The following is a 21038-nucleotide window of genomic DNA, read 5'->3' on the forward strand; positions in this document are numbered from 1 at the left end:
ATGTGGATTTCACACACTGGTATTAACAGCATATTATAGAAGGACAGAAAGTGAAGATAAAGGGGACAAAAATACCAGCTTAGAATGTGTCTGGTGGAAGAAATAGACACCAACAGGTAGAATGGGCTTATCTGAAGTCACACAACCTGTCAGTAGTGGAACCAGGATTAAAACCCATAACCATCTGGCACCACACCAAGACCTTGACAAGGTAGGGTAAGGGGGAGAAATGAACAAGTGTCAATTTCAGGATCCTGGATCCATCCAGAGACACAGTTCAACTCACACTCTTGAAATGGAAAAACACATAAATACAACATTTACTGAACCTAATCAACTTATTTTTCCATCTTCTACAAGAAGAATTTTACATATATCTTTAGAGGAGAGGGTCAAGACCCCTCTCCAGAATGCAGTTTCTAGATTGTAGCATTTTTGACTCAAGTTTTCTTCATAGGAAATCATTGCATGGCCATAATGATGGTTTTAACATTACCAATTTCACCATGTGTCTGATTTTTGTTATGTAGCATAATCAGGAACACAATTTCAAAGATTATATACGTAATTTGTGCCACTACTACGCTAACCATTCAGTTCATAATTTAAAGTTTTACAGGCTATGGTAAAAGTGCCCATCATTTATATAATTAAGACTTTTCTATTATGTTTGATAAAAAGTTAAATATACACTAGAAACATGATTTCACTTGTAAAATTTTATCAGCAGAGATGTAATCCCAAAACTCATCAGAAATGGGGTTTTTAGTATTTATTAAGGCTTGAGCTAATACTGAAGGCTTTTCTATGTCCAGTTCATTCTTATGATTTCACCACTGTATGAATTCTTTGATGTACAGTAAGCTGTGACTTCTGGATGAAATCTTTCCCACATGTACCACACTGATAGGGTTTTTCCCCAGTGTGAATTCTCCTGTGAACAACAAGGTCTGACTTCTGGGAAAAGGCCTTTCCACATTCACCACATAGGTAAGGTTTCTCTCCTGTATGAATTCGCTGATGTCCTGGGAGATAGGATTTCTGTGAGAAAGCTTTCCCACATTCGGTACACACATAAAGCTTTTCTCCTATGTGAATTCGCTGCTGTCCAATGAGATGTGACTTCTGACAGAAGGCTTTGCCACACTCGCTGCATTTATAAGGTTTCTCTCCAGTACGTGTTCTCCAATGTATGATAAGCTGGGATTTCGGGGAGAAGGTCTTCCCACATTCAGTACATTCATAGGATTTCTCCCCAGTGTGAACTATTTGATGTATAATGAGTTCCGACTTCCTGCTGAAGGATTCTCCACATTGAGCACAATTGTAGGATTTCTCTCCAGTGTGAATTCTTTTATGTATAATGAGGTGGGAATTCTCACAAAAGACTTTCCCACATTCAGTGCACTCAAATGGCTTCTCTCCAGTATGAGCTCTATGATGTATAATAAGCTGCGACTTATGGGAGGTCTTTCCACACTGACTATGTGCATATGGTTTTTCCCCAGTATGAATTCTTTGATGTGTAATGAGGGGTGATTTCTGGGAAAAAGCTTTCCCACATTCACTACATTCATATGCTTTTCTCCCAGAATGAACTCTCTGGTGTATAGTAAGTGATGACTTCTGAGAGAAGGCTTTTCCACATTCAGAACATTCATAAGGTTCTCTCCAGTATGAGTTCTCATCAGAGAACAATCAGATGTGACTTCTCACTGAAGGTTTTTCCACATGCACCACAATCATACGGTTTCTCTCCAGTATGAATTCTTTGATCCATAACGAGCTGTGGCTTCTTGAGAAAGCATTTACCACATTCAATACACGCACAGGTCTTCTCCCCAGTTTCAACACTCACATCTTGAATAAGAGATTGTTTACTGCTGAGAATGTTTCCACAATATCTACCTTCAGAGTATTTCCCTCCATTATGTATCTTCTTACGCTTAGAATGGGAAGAATTGTAGCTAGATGTGATACCACATCCAAGATATTCTCATCAGTGTTTTTTGTTGCATAACCCCTATTACAACTAAGTTGGTTTATATTAGGTTTCAAGCTGTTTTCAAATGAATCATAATTATACAGACTTTGTCTTGAAGTATCTGGATCTGTGCACTCAGGAAGTATTTTTCCAAATGCATTATATGTATGGCATGGCTCCTCAGTAACTGGTTTACTCTTGATGATTGTAACTTGGCTGAAAAGTCTTTCATGGATTTCCTGCTTTCTATCTGGCTGGCTATTACCTTGCCAGATTTTTACAATTGAGTACAATGGGTGATCCATTTTGACATTTTCCAGTATTTCCTTATGGAAGAAAGCATATTAAAAAATACCCTGTTGAGAGGTGTCAAGTATACTCTCTCTGTCTGAAATAATAAAAAGATGAAATCAAATAGATACATAGAAGATTAGTAGAAGATAGAAGAGGTAGAATAAAATGGATGATCCAAAATGATCCATGATTAGAGAACTGGGAAGGGGTTAGGTCGTTTAGAAGCACAAAAAAACATGTAAGTTTATGAGTGAATAGATAAACAAAGATGGATTCTATTTGCAATAATGATGGCATGAGATGGTCATGGATTTCCCCTCCTTAGAAAACAAGTATAATAACGAATAAAATTATTAAAAACAGTAAATTCGGGACACTGGAAAATGACCAAAGGAAGGCCAGATATTGAAAAGTGTTTGTATATCAAACATTGCTGCCTTACTGGGTGAGAATAGGGAGTTGGTGGCCTTTTTCCTGGCCTTTCCCATCTGCCCATTCCCAACTCATGTGGCATTAACAGACTTAATCCTTCCAACACTCTTGGAAGGATTAGAAGATCAAGGGCTCATACTAGGACATACTGGGCATTAACAGACAGAGATGGCAAACTTGGTTTAAAGCTGATGGTAGAGCAGCTAGAATTTAATAGGGAGAATTTGGAAGCAAAAGTATTCTCAAAGAACTGACATAATACAGTTGCCACACATCCCCACCTGACTGCTTAAATATATGTGCAAGATGACCCCAGAGAGCCCAGCAATGATTGAAAACCAGGGAGACTTGTGAACTTACTATAACCTTGAAGTCTTCCAACCTACACACAACTCAGGCAGCGAGGTATAGAAGCCTTACTGGTTTTAGATGACCAGTAAAACCTCTATGCAAATTATTAGCACAGCTCTAAATTATCCACGCACAAGAAAGTGCCATAGGTAGTCAGACTAAAACAAACAAGCAAAAAAAACTAAGTATAAACGTTAGCCATGACACACTATAGAGGAGACAAATGTTATAATGTGAGTCTATGCAAGTTAATTGACTCTAAAACAAGAATTCAACAACCCTTTGAAGAATAAGAAGAATCTATAGATGCTACAAAATATTGTCTAAAATGTCAGTTTTCAATTACAAAAATTACTTGACATGCAAAGAAACAGGAAAATATGACCCATACTCAGGAACAAAGTCAGTCAATAGAAACTGAATCCAAGTAGCTTCAGATGTTGATTCAACAAACAAAGATTTTTAGAAACTATTATAAACTATTTATATGTTAAAATAATTAAAGGAAAACATGCTAAGGAATACGTGAGCAAATAGACAATTTAAATGAAGAAGGAAATTATATAAATCAACTAATTTGACCAATGAAAAGGCAAGTAGAGTAAATTTTGAATGTAATAGTACTGTTCGGATTATGGTGGCAGTTGTATGAGTCATTTTATTTGTCAAAATTTAAAGAAAGAGTGAACCTTATTTTATGTAATTAAAAAATAACCAATTGGTTTGTCCAGAGTGATGCCCCGATGAATCCCAGAGTGATTCGATCAGTGAGTGGAAAAGTATTTGCAAAGCCCCCTTTAGGGAATGGTGAGAACGGGGAGAAATTCAACTTCCCCAAGTTGAATTCTTGATATTCTTACAAGCAGTGTGGACAACCAAAGCTATAGGCTGAGCCCCCAGTCTTGGGTTTGTTCATATGAAACTTAACCCCACAAAGGATAGGGGTGTGGACTTTCCTGGCAATGTGGGACAGAAATCCTAGAATGAGCTGAGACTCAGCATCAAGGGATTGAGAGAAACCCTAGAATGAGCTGAGAATTAGCATCAAGGGATTGAGAAAACCTTCTCGACCAAAAGGGGGAAGAGTGAAATGAGACAAAGTGGCAATGGCTGAGAGATTCCAAACAGAGTCAAGAGGTTATCCTGGAGGTTATTCTTATGCATTAAGTAGATATCATCTTGTTATTCAAGATGTAAGGGGGAGGCTGGAGGAACTGCCTGAAAATGTAGAGCTGTGTTCCAGTAGCCATGTTTCTTGAGGATGATTGAATAATGATATAGCTGTCACAATGTTACTGTGTGATTGTGAAAACCTTGTGTCTGATGCTCCTTTTATCTACCTTGTCAACAAAGGAGTAAACATATGGAATAAAAATAAATAATAGGGGGAACAAATGCTAAAAGAAATTTAGTTTGAAATGCTAGTGATCAATGAAAGCGAGGGGTAAGGGGTATGGTATGCATAATCTTTTTTTTTTTCCTTTCCTGTGTTCATTTTATTTCTTTTTCTATTGTCTTTTTATTTCTTTTTCTGAATTAATGCGAATGTTCTAAGAAATGATGAATATGCAACTAAGTGATGATATTGTGAATTACTGATTATATATGTTGATGTTTTATTTGGTTTCTTAATTTTTTAATTAACAAATAAATTTTAAAAAATAAAAAATAAAAATTAACCAACTGGAAATTTCAAAGTCAAAATAAAAAAATGGCTAGATGGGCTCATTAGAATATCTGAGAAGACAGAAGATAAAATTATTGGCCTTGAATATTTATCACTAAGAAATTATCCAATTCAAAGAAAAAAGATTTAAGAAAAATAAACAAAATTTCATAGATATGTGGAATAAAATTAAGCAATTCAGCATGTGTAACTAGAGTACCAGAAAGAAGGAGAGAAAGGGCAGAAAAATATTTGAAGAGTAATGTCTGAAAAAATAACTAATTTGGTGTAAAATATTAACTTATGGATGCAAAGACCTCAATAAACTGTAAGTAGGATACCTAGCTACCTAGACACATCATAACCAAGCTGCTGAAAAATCAACACAAAGAGAAAATCATAAAAGCAGCAAGAAAAATGATATATCACATGCAGAAAAATGAATAGGGATGTCAGTGGACTTCTTTACAGAAGAAAAAGAAGGCCAGGAAACACTGGAATGACATATTCAAAGTGCTAAAATAAATCAACATATGAACCAAGAATTCTATGTTTGATGAAATTTTCCTTTTAAAATGATGGCAAAATAAAGACACTTCCAGATTAAAAATGCATTGCTTACAGCTGTGTTCTGCAAGAAATACTACAGAACTCTTTCCAACTGAAGAAAAATGATACCAAATGATTACTCAGATCCACAGGACACTAGAAATAAAAACATATATAAGTGGTAAATACAAAGGATTTTGTACATGTGTACTTTTTTCTCCTTTCTTCTAATTTATTTAAAAGACTTTTAAAGCAAAAATTATAATATTATATTGTCAAATTTATATATATATATATAATATAAATATTATATAACTGTATATAATATAAATATAACAAATATAACTGTAAAATGTATGACTACAAAAGAACAAAGCAGGGGTGCGAGTGTAGTTCAGTGGTAGAATTCTGTCTGCCATGTGGGAGACCTGGGTTTGATTCCTGGCCCATGCCCTTCCCAAACAAAGAAACCATCAAAAATGAACAAACAAACAAAATAGTCAACAAATGGAGCTGCAATAATGGGATACTCACATGGATAAAGAATGAAATGTGACTCTGCCATACAGCGCAGGCACACACACACACATACACACACAAAGAACAAAGCAGTACAAGATGGATGGAGGTAGGAGGGGAGATAGAGCTATTTTGTTGAAGAGTTTGTAAATTTTTTTCAGAAAAAAAAAGACATTATTAAATTGAAGTAATAAAAGAAGAGCTAAGTAAAGACCCACAGACACTTATATAGGAAACCACTGGCATCAGAAGCTGGAAGCAACAGAACTGGGAACAGGACCAGCAGACACCTGCCAGGTGCCTTCCCATGTGACAGACACCAGCCCTGCTTGAGTCATGGTGTCTTTATCTGGATGCTCTAGTTTGGACACTTTTATGGCCTTAGAACTGAAATTTTGCAACGCCTTAGAACTGAAATTTTGCAACTTATTAAATTCCCTTTTTAAAAGCCATTCCATTTCTGGTATATTGCATTCCAGTAGCATTTAGCAAACCAAAACACCAAAAATATAAAGGATTTATATTCCCAAAACTACAAAACATTGCTAAGGAAAATTAAAGAAGACATAAATAAATGGAAAGACATTCCATGTTAATGAATTGGAAAATTAAATATCATTAAGATGTTAATTCTACCCAAAATGGTTTACAGACGCAATGTAATCCCAATCAAAATTCCAACAGAAATGGAAAAGCCAGTTATTGGTAAAGGGCTCCAAATAACCAAAACATCCTGAAAAAAAAACAAAAATAAAATCAGAGGACTCACAATTCCTGACTTTAAAGCATATTACAAAGCAACAGTGGTCAAAACAACATGGTCCTGGCACAAGGCTAAACATATAGATAGATAGATAGATAGATAGATAGATAGATAGATAGATAGATAGATAGATAGATAGATAGATAGATAGATATACTGATTTCAATATTGTAATAAAGCTGTAGTAATCAAAGCAGTGTGATACTGGCATAACAATATATATGCAGCTCAGTGGAATAGAATTGAGAATCCAGAAATAGACCCATATGTAACTTGCAAAAAAAGGTGCCCAGGTAATTCAATGATTAAAGGGTAGTCTTTTCAAGCAATAGTTGGATTAACTGGTTAACTATATGGAAGAAATAAAACCTTTACCCTTTTCTTACACAATACAGAAAAATTAAATTAAAAATTAATCAAAGTCCTACCGGTAAAAATTAAAACCAATAACTTCAAGAAGATATTTAATAGGAGAAAATCTTTGTGACCTTGAGTTAAACAAAGATTTCTTCAATAAGATAAATAAATGATTGATCACAAAAGGATTGATAAATTATATTTCATCAAAATTAAAACCTTTTTTTCCTTAAGAAAATGAAAAAGCAAGCTGTAGTTTGGGAGAAAATAGATGCAAAACATCTATCTGACAAAGGAATATATAAAAATATACTTATAACTATTGTATTAGTTAGGGTTCTCTAGAGAAACAGAATCAACAGGGAACACTTGCAAATATAAAATTTATGAAAGTGTCTCACGTGACCGTAGGAATGCAGAGTCCAAAATCCACAGGGCAGGCTGCGAAGCCGATGACCCCAATGGATGGCCTGGATGAACTCCACAGGAGAGGCTCACCAGCCAAAGCAGGAATGGAACCTGTCTCCTCTGAGTCCTCCTTAAAAGGCTTCCCATGATTGCATTTAGCATCACTAATTGCAGAAGACACTCCCCTTTGGCTGATTACAAATGGAATCAGCTGTGGATGTAGCTAACGCGATCATGACCTAATCCTATGAAATGTCCTCATTGCAACAGACAGGCCAGCGCTTGCCCAATCAGATGAACAGGTACCACAACTTGGCCAAGTTGACACCTGTCCCTAACCATGAAAACTATAAAGACAAACAGCTCAATTTTTTAAATGGGCAAAAAAAGACTAAAAACAAATGGCTAAAAGCACTGAAAAGATGCTCAACATCCTTAATCTGTAGAAAAATGCAAATTAAAACCACAGTGGACACCAGAATACAGTCACTATAATATCTAATCTAAGAAAAAAAGATAACACAAAATGCTGCTAAGAATGTGAAGCAACTGGAATACATTGCTAGTGGGAATGCAATATGATATAACAAATTTGGAATGTAGTTTGGTGGTTTCAAAAAAGGTTAAACATATACTTATCATATAATTCATTTTAATTCTAGGTATTTACCCAAGAGCAATGAAATCTTATGCCCGCACAAAGATTTGCTCAAGAATACTGATAGTAGCATTATTCATAATAGCCACAAAAATGGAAACTCTGAATGTCCATCAGGTGGTGAATGGATAAATAAAATTATATATCCATACAATGGAGTACTACTCAACAATAAAAGAGATGACTGATAAAGGCAACATGACTGAATCTTAAAAAGAATCATGCTTAGTGAAAGAAGCCAGACAAAAAAGACTCCATAGTGTTTGATTCTGTTTATATTGCATTTTAGAAAAGGTAAAATTATAGCAAGAGAAATTAGATCAGTGATATCCTCTGGTTGTGAATGGGGCAGCAAATGAGAATAAAGCCAGCAATGGGAATGTTCTGGGGTGACAGAAATGACAGATAAGATTTATCAAAACGTACCAAACTGTACATTTTAAATGGATGGATTTTAATATGTGAAAATTACACCTCAATAAAGCAGTAGGCAAAGTAGACAAAGATGTTAAAGGGAAATATTTGTTAACAATAATATGCCAATAAATTACATAACATAGGTGAAATAGATGAAGTCTTAGGAAGACATAAACTACCCAAAGTGACTCAAGAAGAAAGAGACCAAGAAAAGAAATTGAATTAGTCATCAAAAAACTACCCACAAAGAAAAGCCAGGCCCAGATGATCTCACTGATGAATTCTACCAGCACTTAAAGAATTACTACCAATTCTTCACTAACTCCTTCAAAAAACAGAACACTTTCTAACTCATTTTATTATTTTTTTTTTGGTGTTTTTAGTTTTTCTAACTCATTTTATTGAGGCCGGTATTATTATCCTGATATCAAAACTAGACAAAGACACCACAAAAAACTGACAGGCCAAGATCTCTTATTAATATAGACAAAAGTCTCAACAAAGTCTAGGGTGCAGTAAAAAGTTAACTCAACAGGCCCGTGTTACTCAAACTCTGAACATTCCACAGAAAGGACTGGCTCTTGACTGGCTATGAGAAGATTCCTGAGGCCTTGGGCCACACTGAATCACTTTAACCAGATAGTTTATGCTAACAGTGTGACTTAGGGGGATCACCTGATTATATATGCCTGTGGTCTGTCCTGGTTGGCAACCCTTCTTATGTTGTCACACATAGTTTACGAGAGAATAAAGTCTGTCTATGTGACTCACTAGGAGAGCACAACTGGAAACTTGCACCATTTTCTTCTGGACTCTACCCTATGCGCTTTTGCCTTTGCTAATTTTAATGTGCATTCTTTCACTGTAATAAACTGTAACAATGGTGTAACAAGCATTTCTGGGTTCTCTAAGTCCTTCTAGTAAATCACTGAAACTGAGGGTGTTCTTGCAGCTTCCCAATATAACTAGCAAACCAAATCCAGCAATATATAAAAAGAAATATATGCCATGATCAAGTAATTTTATCCAAGGATTGCAAAGTTGATTTAACATTGGAAAACCAATTAATATAATACACCATATCAATAAAATAAAAAACAAAAACCACATAATGATCTCAGTAAGTACAGAAAAAAGCATCTGAAGAAATCCAACACATTCTTTTGAATGACACACCAGGAATAGAAGAGAACTTCCTCAACCTGATACAAAGCATCTTAAAAAACCTCACAGTTGACATCATACTTAGTGGTGAAAGATTGGATAATTTCCCCATAAGATCAAAAACAAGGTGAGGAAGTCTACCCTTGACTCTCCTGTCAACATCATAATGGAGTGTTCAAGACTGGCATTAAAGAAGAAAAAGATAGAAAAGGATCCAGGCTGCATCCTGACCAAATGGGGGAAAAGAAGTGTAATTAATAAAGTATCAGTGGCAGAGAGAGTTCAAATAGAGTTGACAGGCTATTTTGGAGGTTGCTCTTATGCAACCTTCAGGTAGACTTTACTACCTATCATAATCTGCCAACCCCCAAAAAGGACCATTCCAGCCAATCCTTAAGAACACCTAGGGCAATTTATAAGATTTCACAAGGGTTCCAGGCACTAGAGTAACTTTCCAGAAAACTACAACCTCCATATGGGTCCCTGGTCCAGATAAGTCCTGAAACCTAGCCCAGCCTCTCCAGAACATCAGATAGTTCCATCTCCCTATCCCATATTAGTGACAGACCCATCCAATAGCAAAAATTTAGAATTGCCATAGCCCAAACAATCCCAAAGACAGGTACAGAAAGATCAAAGGTGATGGTGGAATTATACATAGAAGATAGGATTTAACAAATGAATATGAATACTGAATCATTAAGTTGATATCTCTTTTAGTCTCCAGTATTTCAGAGCAGCTAGAATTAAATTTAAAATTGTGAAATTGTAGCCCATGTCAAGGTCTGAAATATGTCCTACAACTAATTGTGGTGCTGTGCTTGGAAATGTATAGCTTTTTTGTATATATGTTATTGTTCACAAAACAGAAGGAAAAAAAGTTGAATGTGATGACAAAAAAGTATTTAAGCCCCCTAGCCTCCTATATTCTGGAGTAGGAGTAGCTAGAAGGAAAAATACGAGAGGATCGTATGGTAGCCCATGACAAACTCTGGGATCTATCTGTAACCACTTTTTGAAGAGTGCTTTGAAAACTATTGCTTTTTTATTTCTTTGCTTTGTACACAACAAAAAAAGTTTAAAAAAAAAAAAAAAAGGATCCAGGCTGGAAAGGAAGAAGTTAAATTATCTCTATTCACAGATGACAGAATCTTGTATGCAAAAAAAAAAAAAAAAAAAAACCTAAGGACTCCACTAAACTTCCACTAGAACTAGTAAACAAGTTCAGCAAGGTTTCAAGATACAAGATCAATATACACAAATTTTATACACATAGCATGGATAACCCAAAAATGAAAGTAATAAAAAATCCCATCAACAATAGTATTAAAAAAGAATAAAATATTTAGAAATAAAATTAACAAAAGAGCACAAAACTTATACTTTAAACATTGAAATCATGGTCATGGGTTGGAAGACTTTATACAGTGAATATGGCAATACTCCCTAACCGATCTACCAGTTCAACACAATCCCTATCTGAATTCCATCTTGCTTATTTTTAGAATTTGATTCTGATTCTAAAATTCATATGAAATTACAAGGGATCCAGAAATGACAGGAAAATCTTGAAAAAGAACAAAGTTGGAGGAATGACATTTCCAAAATTCAAAACTCATTACAAATAAGAGTTCTCAAGAGGATATGTTATTGGCTTAAGGACAAATATATAGATCAATAGAATAGAATGAGAGTATAGAAATAAACCTTTGTGGTCAACTGATTTTCAACACAGGTCCCAAGATAATTAAATGGGGAAAGAATAGTCTTTTCAATAAATGGTACAGGGACAACTGGATATCCACCTGCAAAAGAATGAAGTTAGATCCTTAACTTCACACCATACATAAAAACTCAAAATGGATCAAAGACCTAAATGTAAGAGATAAAATTAGAAAATTCTTAGAAGAGTACATAGGGGTAAATCTTCATGACCTTGGATTTGACAATGGATTATTAGATGTGATACCAAAAGCATGGACAATATAATTTAAAAACAGATAAACTGGACATCATCAAAATTTAAAACTTTAGTGAATCAAGTGACAACATTCATAAAGTGAAACTATACCCACAGAATTGGGGTAAATATTTGCAAATCCTATCTTTCACGAGGGACTTGTATCTCGACTATATAAAGAGCTCTAACAACTCAATAATTTAAAGAAAAATAGTTCAGTGGTAGAATGCTCGTCTTCCATGTGGGAGACCCGGGTTCAATTCCCAGACCATGCACCCCCGCCCCCCAAAAAAGTAGGCAAAGGGTCTGAATAGACTTTTATCTAAAGATATACAAATGGCCAATAAGCACATAAAAAGATGCTCAACATCATTAGTCATCAGGGAAATGCAAATCAAAACCATGATGAGCTACCATTTCATATCAACTAAGTGGCTACAGTGAAATGGTCAGATAATAATAAGTGTTAACAAAGATGTGGGGAAATCTGTACCCTCATAAATTGATGATAGGAATGTAAAATGGTGCAGTCACTTTGGAAAACATCTGGCAGTTCCTCAAATGGTAAAACACAGAGGTACCCCAAGACACAGAAATTCCATTCCTAGGTATATAACCAAGAGAAATGAAAACATATGTCCACAAAAAACTTGGACACAAATGTTTATGGCAGCATTATTCATAACAGCAAGAAGGTTGAAACAACCCAAATGTCCATCAACTGATGAATGGATAAACAAACCATGGCATATCCATATAATAAAATGTTATTCAGCCATAAAAATGAAGTTCTGATACATGTTATAATACAAATGAAGTTTGAAACCATCATGCTAAGTGAAAGAAGCTAGTCACAAAAGGCCACATATAATGAGTCCATTTATATGAAATGTCTAGAATAGGCAAATCCATAGAGACAGAAAGTAGATTAGTGGTTGCTTAGAGCTAAGGGGGTCATCTTAAAAGTACAATTGCTTTTTGCAGTGATGAAAATGTTCTAAAACTGACTGTGGTGATGGTTGTACCCATCTGTGAATATACTAAAAAACATTGAATTGTATCACCAAGTGGATGAATTGTAAGCTATGTGAATTATATCTCAAATCTGTTTAAAATAATAACAGAAAAATTCAGCATATGGCTAATGAAATTTAACTTCTGTATTCATACTGTGTACGCAAGCTTAAAAACAACTACCACCCAATAAATATCTTTTACTGAGATCAAGTAATACCAGTAAATTTCTGCCAGAAAAGTCAGGTTTATTCTTAACTTGGAAGTTTTCTACATATTCTCTTTACCAGAGCTTCCCCTCTCCCCTCTTCCTTCTTCCGATTCCACACTTTTAAAATATGCTTTAGAGCAGCTGCTACATGCCCAGAAGTTTGCCTTCTTAAATTCTGCTACATCTCTTTGGATGATATTTTTCACTGACTGCTAAAGAAAGCAGTAACTGTATTAGACATGTAATTTTATATAGCTGTGAATATAGATGCCTTACTTTTCCAAGTATAACTTATGTTCCTGAAAGCCATTTGCCTTCTATTGCCTTTGAATCTCTTTTAGAAAGGTAGTAAAGACACAATTGTTAAGTGGATTAGTAAGAAATATCTTGTATACAGCTGTGCAAGTTTGGATCTGTGGTGTACCCCAGAAAAGCCATAGCCTTTAATCCTCATTCAATATTGCTGGGTGGGACTTTTTTGATTATCCACAGAAATATTACCCACCCAATTGTGGGTGGTAACTTTTGATTAGATGGTTTCTATTGAAATGTGTCTCCACCATTCAAGATGGGTTTGCTTACTGGAGCCCTTTAAGAGGGAACCATTTTGAAAAAAACTTTAGAGCCATGAGAGCTCATGCAGCCAGAGACCTTTGGAGATAAAGAAGAAAAACCCTCCTGGGGGGGCTTCATGAAACAAGCAGCCTAGAGAGAAAGGTAGCAGATGTTGCAATGTTCATCATGTACCTTTCCAGTTCAGAAAGAAACCCTGAATGTCATTGGCCTTCCTGAACCAAGATATTTTTCCCTGAATGCCTTAGATTGGACATTTCTATAGCCTTCCTTTAATTTGAACATTTTCACAGCCTTAGAACATGTAAACTTGCAACTTAATAAGTTCCCCCTTTTTAAAGGCTGCTCTGTTTCTGGTATATCACATTCTAGCAGATTGCAAACTAGAACAGATTTTGGTACCAGAGAAGTGGGGTGCTATAATTTGCAAATACCAAACATGTTGGAAGGGCTTTTTAAATGGGTAAGGGGAAGATTCTGGAAAGGGTGTGAGAAACTTGATAGAGAATGCCTAGAATACTTTGAAGAGACTATTGGTAGAAATGTAGAACTCTAAAGATACTTCTGACAAGGCTCTAGACAGAAATGAGGTGTGTGTTATTGCACACTGGAAGGAAGGCAATCCTTGTTTTAAAGTGGCAAATAATCTGGCAAAATTGACTGCTGGTTTTTGATGGAAGGCAGATTTTAAAAGCCATGAACTTGGATATTTAGCAGGAGAGATTTACAAATTAAATGTGGAAAGTGCAGCCAGTTTTCCTTGCAGCTTATAGTGAAATGCAAGAGGAAAGAGATAAGTTGAGAACTGAACTCTTGGAAACAAAGAAACCAGAAACTGATTATCTGGGAAATTGTGGGCTCCCAGAAGAGGAGATCCAAGAGAATAGGGCCCCACATGAGGGTTTAACAAAACATGGAACCAGTCAGCCATTTCAGAAAAAGCCAGGATTGGAGATGGAGTTATCCAGGAAGGTAAACTCCTTATGTCTGATGGGCATGATCCGAGCCTGCTACATAGAAAACCAACAAGAGTACTGTGGGATCTATATAAATGCAATCGCTGCCAGTTGGACTAAAAGTCTCAGAAAGGGGAACAAAGTGAAGGTAAAAGAACTTCAGAGGCAGAACTATGGAATCTAAGGTCTAAAGTCAAAAAACCAGCAGACTCACCCAAGCACTTGAAGAGGGTGAGTTTGTCCCGAAGGCAGGGGATGGGCCTTCCATCTCATTGCAGTGGAAGAGTTGTGCTGTCTCAGGCCTTGGAGAGGGTAAAGCACATTTCTTGGGGATTGGGGAGAGCCTAGCTACTACCACATGGAGAGGTGGACCATGTGCCCCAGAGATGGCAGAGAGCCTGGGTACTGCCTGATGCTTGGAGAGGGTTGAGTCAAGAAAAAGTGGTCTCCCCATTGTCCCCCCAGGTTGTATTTGGAGAGTGGCAGCCAGCTGTGTAGGCCCTTGGAAAGGGTGGGACTGCCACTCTCTAAAGCCCAGAAGAAAAATGACTCTCAAACTTTGAAATGTAATGGAGTTTGCCCTGCAGGTTTTCCAGACTGCTTGGGTCTGGTAACTCCTGTGTCCCTACTTAATTTCTCCCTATGGATATGGGAATTTGTATCCTATGACTGTCCCTCCTTTGTATGTTGGCAGCAAATAACTTGTTCCGAGTTTTACAGGTCCAACGCCAGAGGAGAATTTTGCCTTAGGACAGCCCATGCCTGTAGCTAACTTTAATGAGATGTTGTACCACTTTCTGACTTTGTATTGCATTTGTATTGTTACTGAAATGCTTTAAGGCTTTCTGATGTTGTTAGGGAATGAATGTATTTTGCATTTGTAAATAACATGTCTTTTTGGGGTCCAAAGAGTGGAATGGGCCAGTTTGAATCTGTGGTATACCCCACAAAAGCTATGTCCTTTAAACCTCATTCAATATTGCTGGGTGGAAGCTTTTTGATTATCGATGGAGATATGATCCACTCACTTGTAGGTGGTAACTTTTGATTAGATGGTTTCCATGGAGATATGTCTCCATCTCTTCAAGGTGGGGTTGCATATTGGAGCCCTTTAAGAGGGAACCATTTTGAAAAAAGCTTTAGAGTCACAAGAGTCCACACAGCCAGAGCCCTTTGGAGATTAAAAAGGGAAATACCCCTAGGGGAACTTCATGAAATAAGAAGCCTGGAGAGAAAGTTAGCAGATGTTGCCATGTTTGCCATGTGCCTTTCCAGTTGAAAGAGAAACCCTGAACATCATTGGCCTTCTTGAACCGAGGTATCTTTCCCTAGATGCCTTAGATTAGACATTTCTATAGCCGTGCTTTAATTTGGACATTTTCATAGCCTTATAATATGTAAACTTGCAACTTAATAAATTCCCCTTTTTAAAAGCCGTTTCATCCCTCCTATGTGGGACATGGCATCAGGGGTGAAACTCTCCCTGGCAGCGTGGGATATGACTCCCAGGGATGAGTCCAGCCCTGGCACCATAGGATCAACAATTCCATCCTGATCAAATTGGGGAAAAGAAGTGTGACTAATAAAGGATCAGTGGTTGGAAGAGTTCAAATAGAGTCAAGAGGCTACTCTGGAGATAACTCTTACGCAAGCTTCAGTTAGACATTGCTACCTATCATAACCTGACAAACCCCAACCAAAACCATTCCGGTCAATCCTAAAGAACACTTAGGGCAATAAATAGGATTCTAAAAAGTTTCCACACACTAGGGTAACTTTTCAGAAACCTACAACCTCTAGATGGGCCCCTGGACCAGATAAGTCCTGAAACTTAGAGAGCCCAGCCTCTCCAGAATACCAGCTAGTTCCATCTCCCTAACCCATATAACTGACAGCTCCTTCCAACATGAAAAAGTTAGAATGGGCTGTAAACTAATCATGACCCACCTTAAATGGACGAGGCCACAACTCCATGGATATAACCTCATGAAAAGGCCACAACTACAACTGGGTAAGTCACATTTCCATGGAAGTAATCTAATCAAAAGATCACACCTACAATTAGGCATGTCACATCTCTGTAGAAACAACCTGATCAAGAGGTCCCACCCAACAATATTGGATAAGGATTAAAAGAACATGGCTGCCCCTATAAAATTAGATTAGGCAGTTTAGCAAAGTGTGGGATTTAGTTCATCCTCCAGAGCAGCTAGTAAATAGCCAGGAACAGTACAGAACTGCTGGGGCCACGTCAGTGACCGGACACACAGCATACCCCAGTCTGAACCAGCTGGACCGGCTGTGAGCCCCCCCAGAACTGTGAGTTCCCCAAGCTGCGGTGGCTGGCGCCCCTTCCCCACAGGCTGCTTCCCAGAGGGGAAAGGAAAGGGACTTTATCAGCAGCAGGGTCTGAGCACAACTAAATGCCAGTTGTGGAATTAACAAATACTGACTACTAAAAATAGGCCCCCAGCTCAGCTGAACCTCAAGTAAAAGTGGAGGTCGCTGGTTTTTGCCCTGGTCTAGAGGGGTCAGGGCTGACAGAAAAAGAAAAAAGAAAAAAACAGGTTTTGGGGGGGATCTGAAAAGGTCTGGGCCCTGCAGGAAAGGAAGGGGCACATAGGACCTGGAGATACGCAGAGCAATGTACCAATTTAAGCTTTTGTTTGGCAAACCTGAGGAACGGGGTCCTGCTCTGAAAAGGACTTTTCTTTTTCTCTTTTGTGGCTGTGTGTTTCTATGGATTGATTACTCTTTGGATACAGCTGCAAGGCTTCTCTGGCTCCACTGTCCCAAGCATAGGCAGAAACAGGCTTGTTTGAGAACTTGTCTGGAGCCTGTGATTTCCCCAGAAGAGGGGTGGGGCCCAGCTCAGGTGGAATCCCTCCCTCAAGGAATTCAGACCCCAGGGTCTGGAAAAGGCAAGGGATTACAGCCAGCCTACAACCTCTCCTCTGTCTCCACCACACCCCCAGCAGGGAGAGTCTGCTGGAGTTAAAGGTACCTCATTACCTTATGCTGGTGGGACCTGCAGGCAGAAAAGTGCCACATACTGGGGAGGATAGGAAAAACAGAGTCCAGAGACTTCATAGGAAAACCTTATAATCTGCTGGGTCTCACCCTTACAGAAAACTGAGGCAATTGACTCTTTCCTCCTATATCCCCAGTCCCCCAAAAGGACTTTGTAAATACTTTTCTATTATCTGCCCAAATTACTCTGGGATGTATCAGTGTATCACAGTAACCTGGACAAGCCAACAAGATCCCATGCCCCATCCAAGGCTCCATGCAATCACAGTGTGTGAACAAATTGACCACACAAGTTAAATGAGATAATGCAATACCCAAAATATAAATTTTGCACTAAATAAACACCTCTTTCTTTGGTATCACACAGAATTTGAGGTTTTAAAATATGGGCCATATCATCCTTTATCCTGTATTCTATTTACCTTAGTCCTATCCAGATCAGCTTCATTCATATCTCTAATTGAAGTCTGATTACTTTTTCTACTTTTTAAACAGTTGCTGTATGGGGTAATGCTGACTTTCATAGCCTCAAAGCTCTAACTCTGAGTCTTAGTTGTCATGTAAATATCCGAAGTTTCTTGGAACAACCAGGTTACACACAAAGAGCCCAGTACCTCAGAATTTAGAAATAACAGTTACAGCTACAGAACAGGTGTGACTTCTGTAAAAGCTTACAATGTAGGACCCTTTACAATAGAACCCAACCTCAATTCCCTGAGTTTGTATATTATAGTTAGTCCATATGAGTGAGGCATGGCAATACTTGTGTGCTGGTTTGAAAGTATTATGAACCACAGAAAAGCCATGTTTTAATCCTGACCCAATCATATGGGGGAAGCTGTTTCTTTTAATTCTAATTCAGTACTGTAGGGCAGAAAATTTGGATTAGATTATTTCCATGGAGATATGGCATGCCCAATGTTGGGTGTGGCCTTTTGATTAGATGGAGATGTAACCCCGCCATTCAAGCTGGATCTTGATTATTTTACTGGTGTTCTTTAAAAGGGGAAGTATTTTGAAGAAACCTCTGAGCCAATGCAAACCTTTGGAGAACAGTTGCTTTAGAGCCTACAGGGAAAGCTGATATAGACATTTGGAGATTGAGACAGAAATAGCCCAGTGCTAAGCAAAGACTCACAGGAATAGCCAGCACCTGAAGAGAAGAAATCTCCAGCCATGACAGATGCTAAGAGATGAAACCCAGAGTTTTATCCTGGAACACCTAAGTAGAGGCCCACAGATGCCAAGTGAGGAACCGTCACAGAAAACAGGCTGAAAGGAACGAAGCCCAGGAGCAAGGGACCAGCAGATGCCAGCCACGTGCCTTCCCAGCTTACAGCGGTGTTCCAGATGGCATTAGCTTTTCTTGAGTGAAGATAACCTCTTATTGTGCCTTAATTTTGACACTTTCATGGCATTAGAACTGTACCTAGAGGTTCTACCAGACTCCTAGGATTAGGTCTATGGAAAATAGTTTGAAAACCTCCTCAAATCACCATGACACATGCAGCAGCAGATATTTACACAGTAAACACTTTGTTTCTCAACCACTGGCTAAGTCAATACGGAGGGCATCCAGCTACATCACTGTAATCTTAAATCCATCAAGTTAATATCTTCACCTTTCCCAAAACTGTACCTGCAAAGAACCATGGAAAAGAAATTTAAGAAATAAACTAGAGAAGAGAGCAGAAGCCATCTTTCATAGCAAATTAACAACGTACTATGTGTCTTACACGATTTTAGGTGCTAGATATATAGCACGGAACCAAACAGATAGCAATCCCTTCCCTCATGGGTTTTACATTAAGTTGGGGGGGGGGGGAGGGGAAGAAAGGGCAAACAATTTAAAAATATATTAAACGTATAGTATGATAGCTATGGATTAGTGTTAATGAGAAAACAGTATGGTAATTAGGGTGATAATCAAGAAGTTGACATTTTGAGCAAAACCCTGAAGGAAGGAGTGAGCTTAGTTGATGTCTGGACAAAAAGCATTCCAGGCCAAAGGAATTACAAGAGCAATAACCTTGAAGCAGGGAGCTGGCATGTTTGACAAACAGCAAGGAAGCCATTGTGGCAAGGGGGGAGAGCAAGAGACAGTTACAGAAAAGAACAGAGGGATGAGGCAAAAAGTCATCCACTCTAATCAGGAAACTCTCTGAAACCCCTAAACCTTACCTCTCCAGAAGAGAGGAGGGGGTGGGGAATACAGGGCACAATTACTGATCTAATTACCACCTACCACAGGACTCATGATTCCAAACAGAAGGGCCCCAAAGGTCTTCAAAAACTGATCCTAGATACACACAGTTATACGAGAACACCAAATTCCTAATCACTGATTAATGCTGCACTAGATTAATTTGGAGTGGACATCACTGTCCACTGGAAGAAAACAATGTTTTCGGCTTTTTTTTTTCAGACATGTCGGCTATTGGCCTTCATATTTTTGTAATCAATATTAAGCTTTGTGTGTGCTCTTGGGAAATACCCTACTTGGTGAAAGAACATAAATTTAAAGTATTTTTGGCTTCATTTGTAGGCATTAATTAAATCCCTGCGATGTATTTCCCCTTTAGTCATAACGTTATAATCGTGGAAATGGTAGGGCATCCCTGGAGAAATAAAAGCAGAAAGGCCTTGTGCTCAAACTCGAATTCCTGAGTGGGTAAGTCTGGGCGCTGTCGCGATGCCCACCAACCTAGGCGCCTGTTTGTCCTTGGTTCTGAGTTTTGGGGGCGGGGAGCTGAAAACTAATTCCTGGAAGAAGATAGAACGGACCTGGAGAAACTCCGCCTCCCGCGCTCGGCGCCTCCTGCTGCGCATGTGCAACTCCACCTTCTGCGCGGTGCTGCCCCTGGGCGTTCTGGGAGATGTAGTTTACAGGGGAGGGACTACGCTCCTTCTGCACTTTTGTGCGCTCGTCTTCTAAACATCGCCGCCTCTGGCGGTGGGGGTGGGTTTGGCAGTTCCTTCACCCGGGCGACCTTGGTTCGGGCTGAAGGTGCGCCAAGTCTAAGAACAGGGCGGGCTCGGACGAAATGGGGAAAGAACAGCGGGGCTTAACAGTATTTCGGGGGAGGTGTGAACGAGCTTTAAGTCAAAAGCTGAAGGACCCTCCTCTAACCCGGGTCGTGGGCCCCAGCGGGGCGGGTTCTCGGGTCTGCGCTCTGGGCCCGCTGGGCGCCGTGAGCTGCCAGTGCAGATGTCGCGGGGCGGAGCGTCTCCGAGTGGCCAGCACCTCTGTGAGGAGCACCTTCCTGGGGGCGGGAGGGAGCCTAGCGTTACTGAAGGCCTGAAATGTCTTTGGGTGGCTTGCTGCCTGCTTTCCCAAATGGGTGTTTAACCCCTTACAGCAATCCAGTAAGTCAGTGTTTTTACGACATGGACTAGACCTTTTAGTGAGCGTAGGTAGTGAAATTTATTTAGTGAGGTAAGACGAGTATTTTTATTTGCCAGTACTCTTTAAAAATTAGGGAATAATTTACACAGAATAAATTGCACACAATTTACAGACACTAGATGTGTAAAATTTGTTGTATACATTCGTGTAACCGCACTCTCTCAAAATATAAAACATTTCAATCTTCCCCAAAAGTACTCCGCCTTTCTAGGTAACAACTTCCCTCCCACCCCTGCCACGGAAGTAGCCAGTCGTCCAATTTCCGTCTCTGTAAGTTGCTTTTGCTATTCTAGAGCCCCTATAAAGAGTGTGTACTCTTGTATGCG

General features: G+C 38.5%; 1 pseudogene; it reads right to left on the bottom strand.

The window, feature by feature from the left end:
* Nucleotides 1-822: 822 nt before the first annotated feature.
* Nucleotides 823-19381, bottom strand: LOC143664313 (uncharacterized; annotated as a pseudogene).
* Nucleotides 19382-21038: the final 1657 nt, after the last annotated feature.

The sequence above is a fragment of the Tamandua tetradactyla genome, chromosome 20 (assembly GCF_023851605.1).
Source record: "Tamandua tetradactyla isolate mTamTet1 chromosome 20, mTamTet1.pri, whole genome shotgun sequence".
Taxonomy (NCBI): domain Eukaryota; kingdom Metazoa; phylum Chordata; class Mammalia; order Pilosa; family Myrmecophagidae; genus Tamandua; species Tamandua tetradactyla.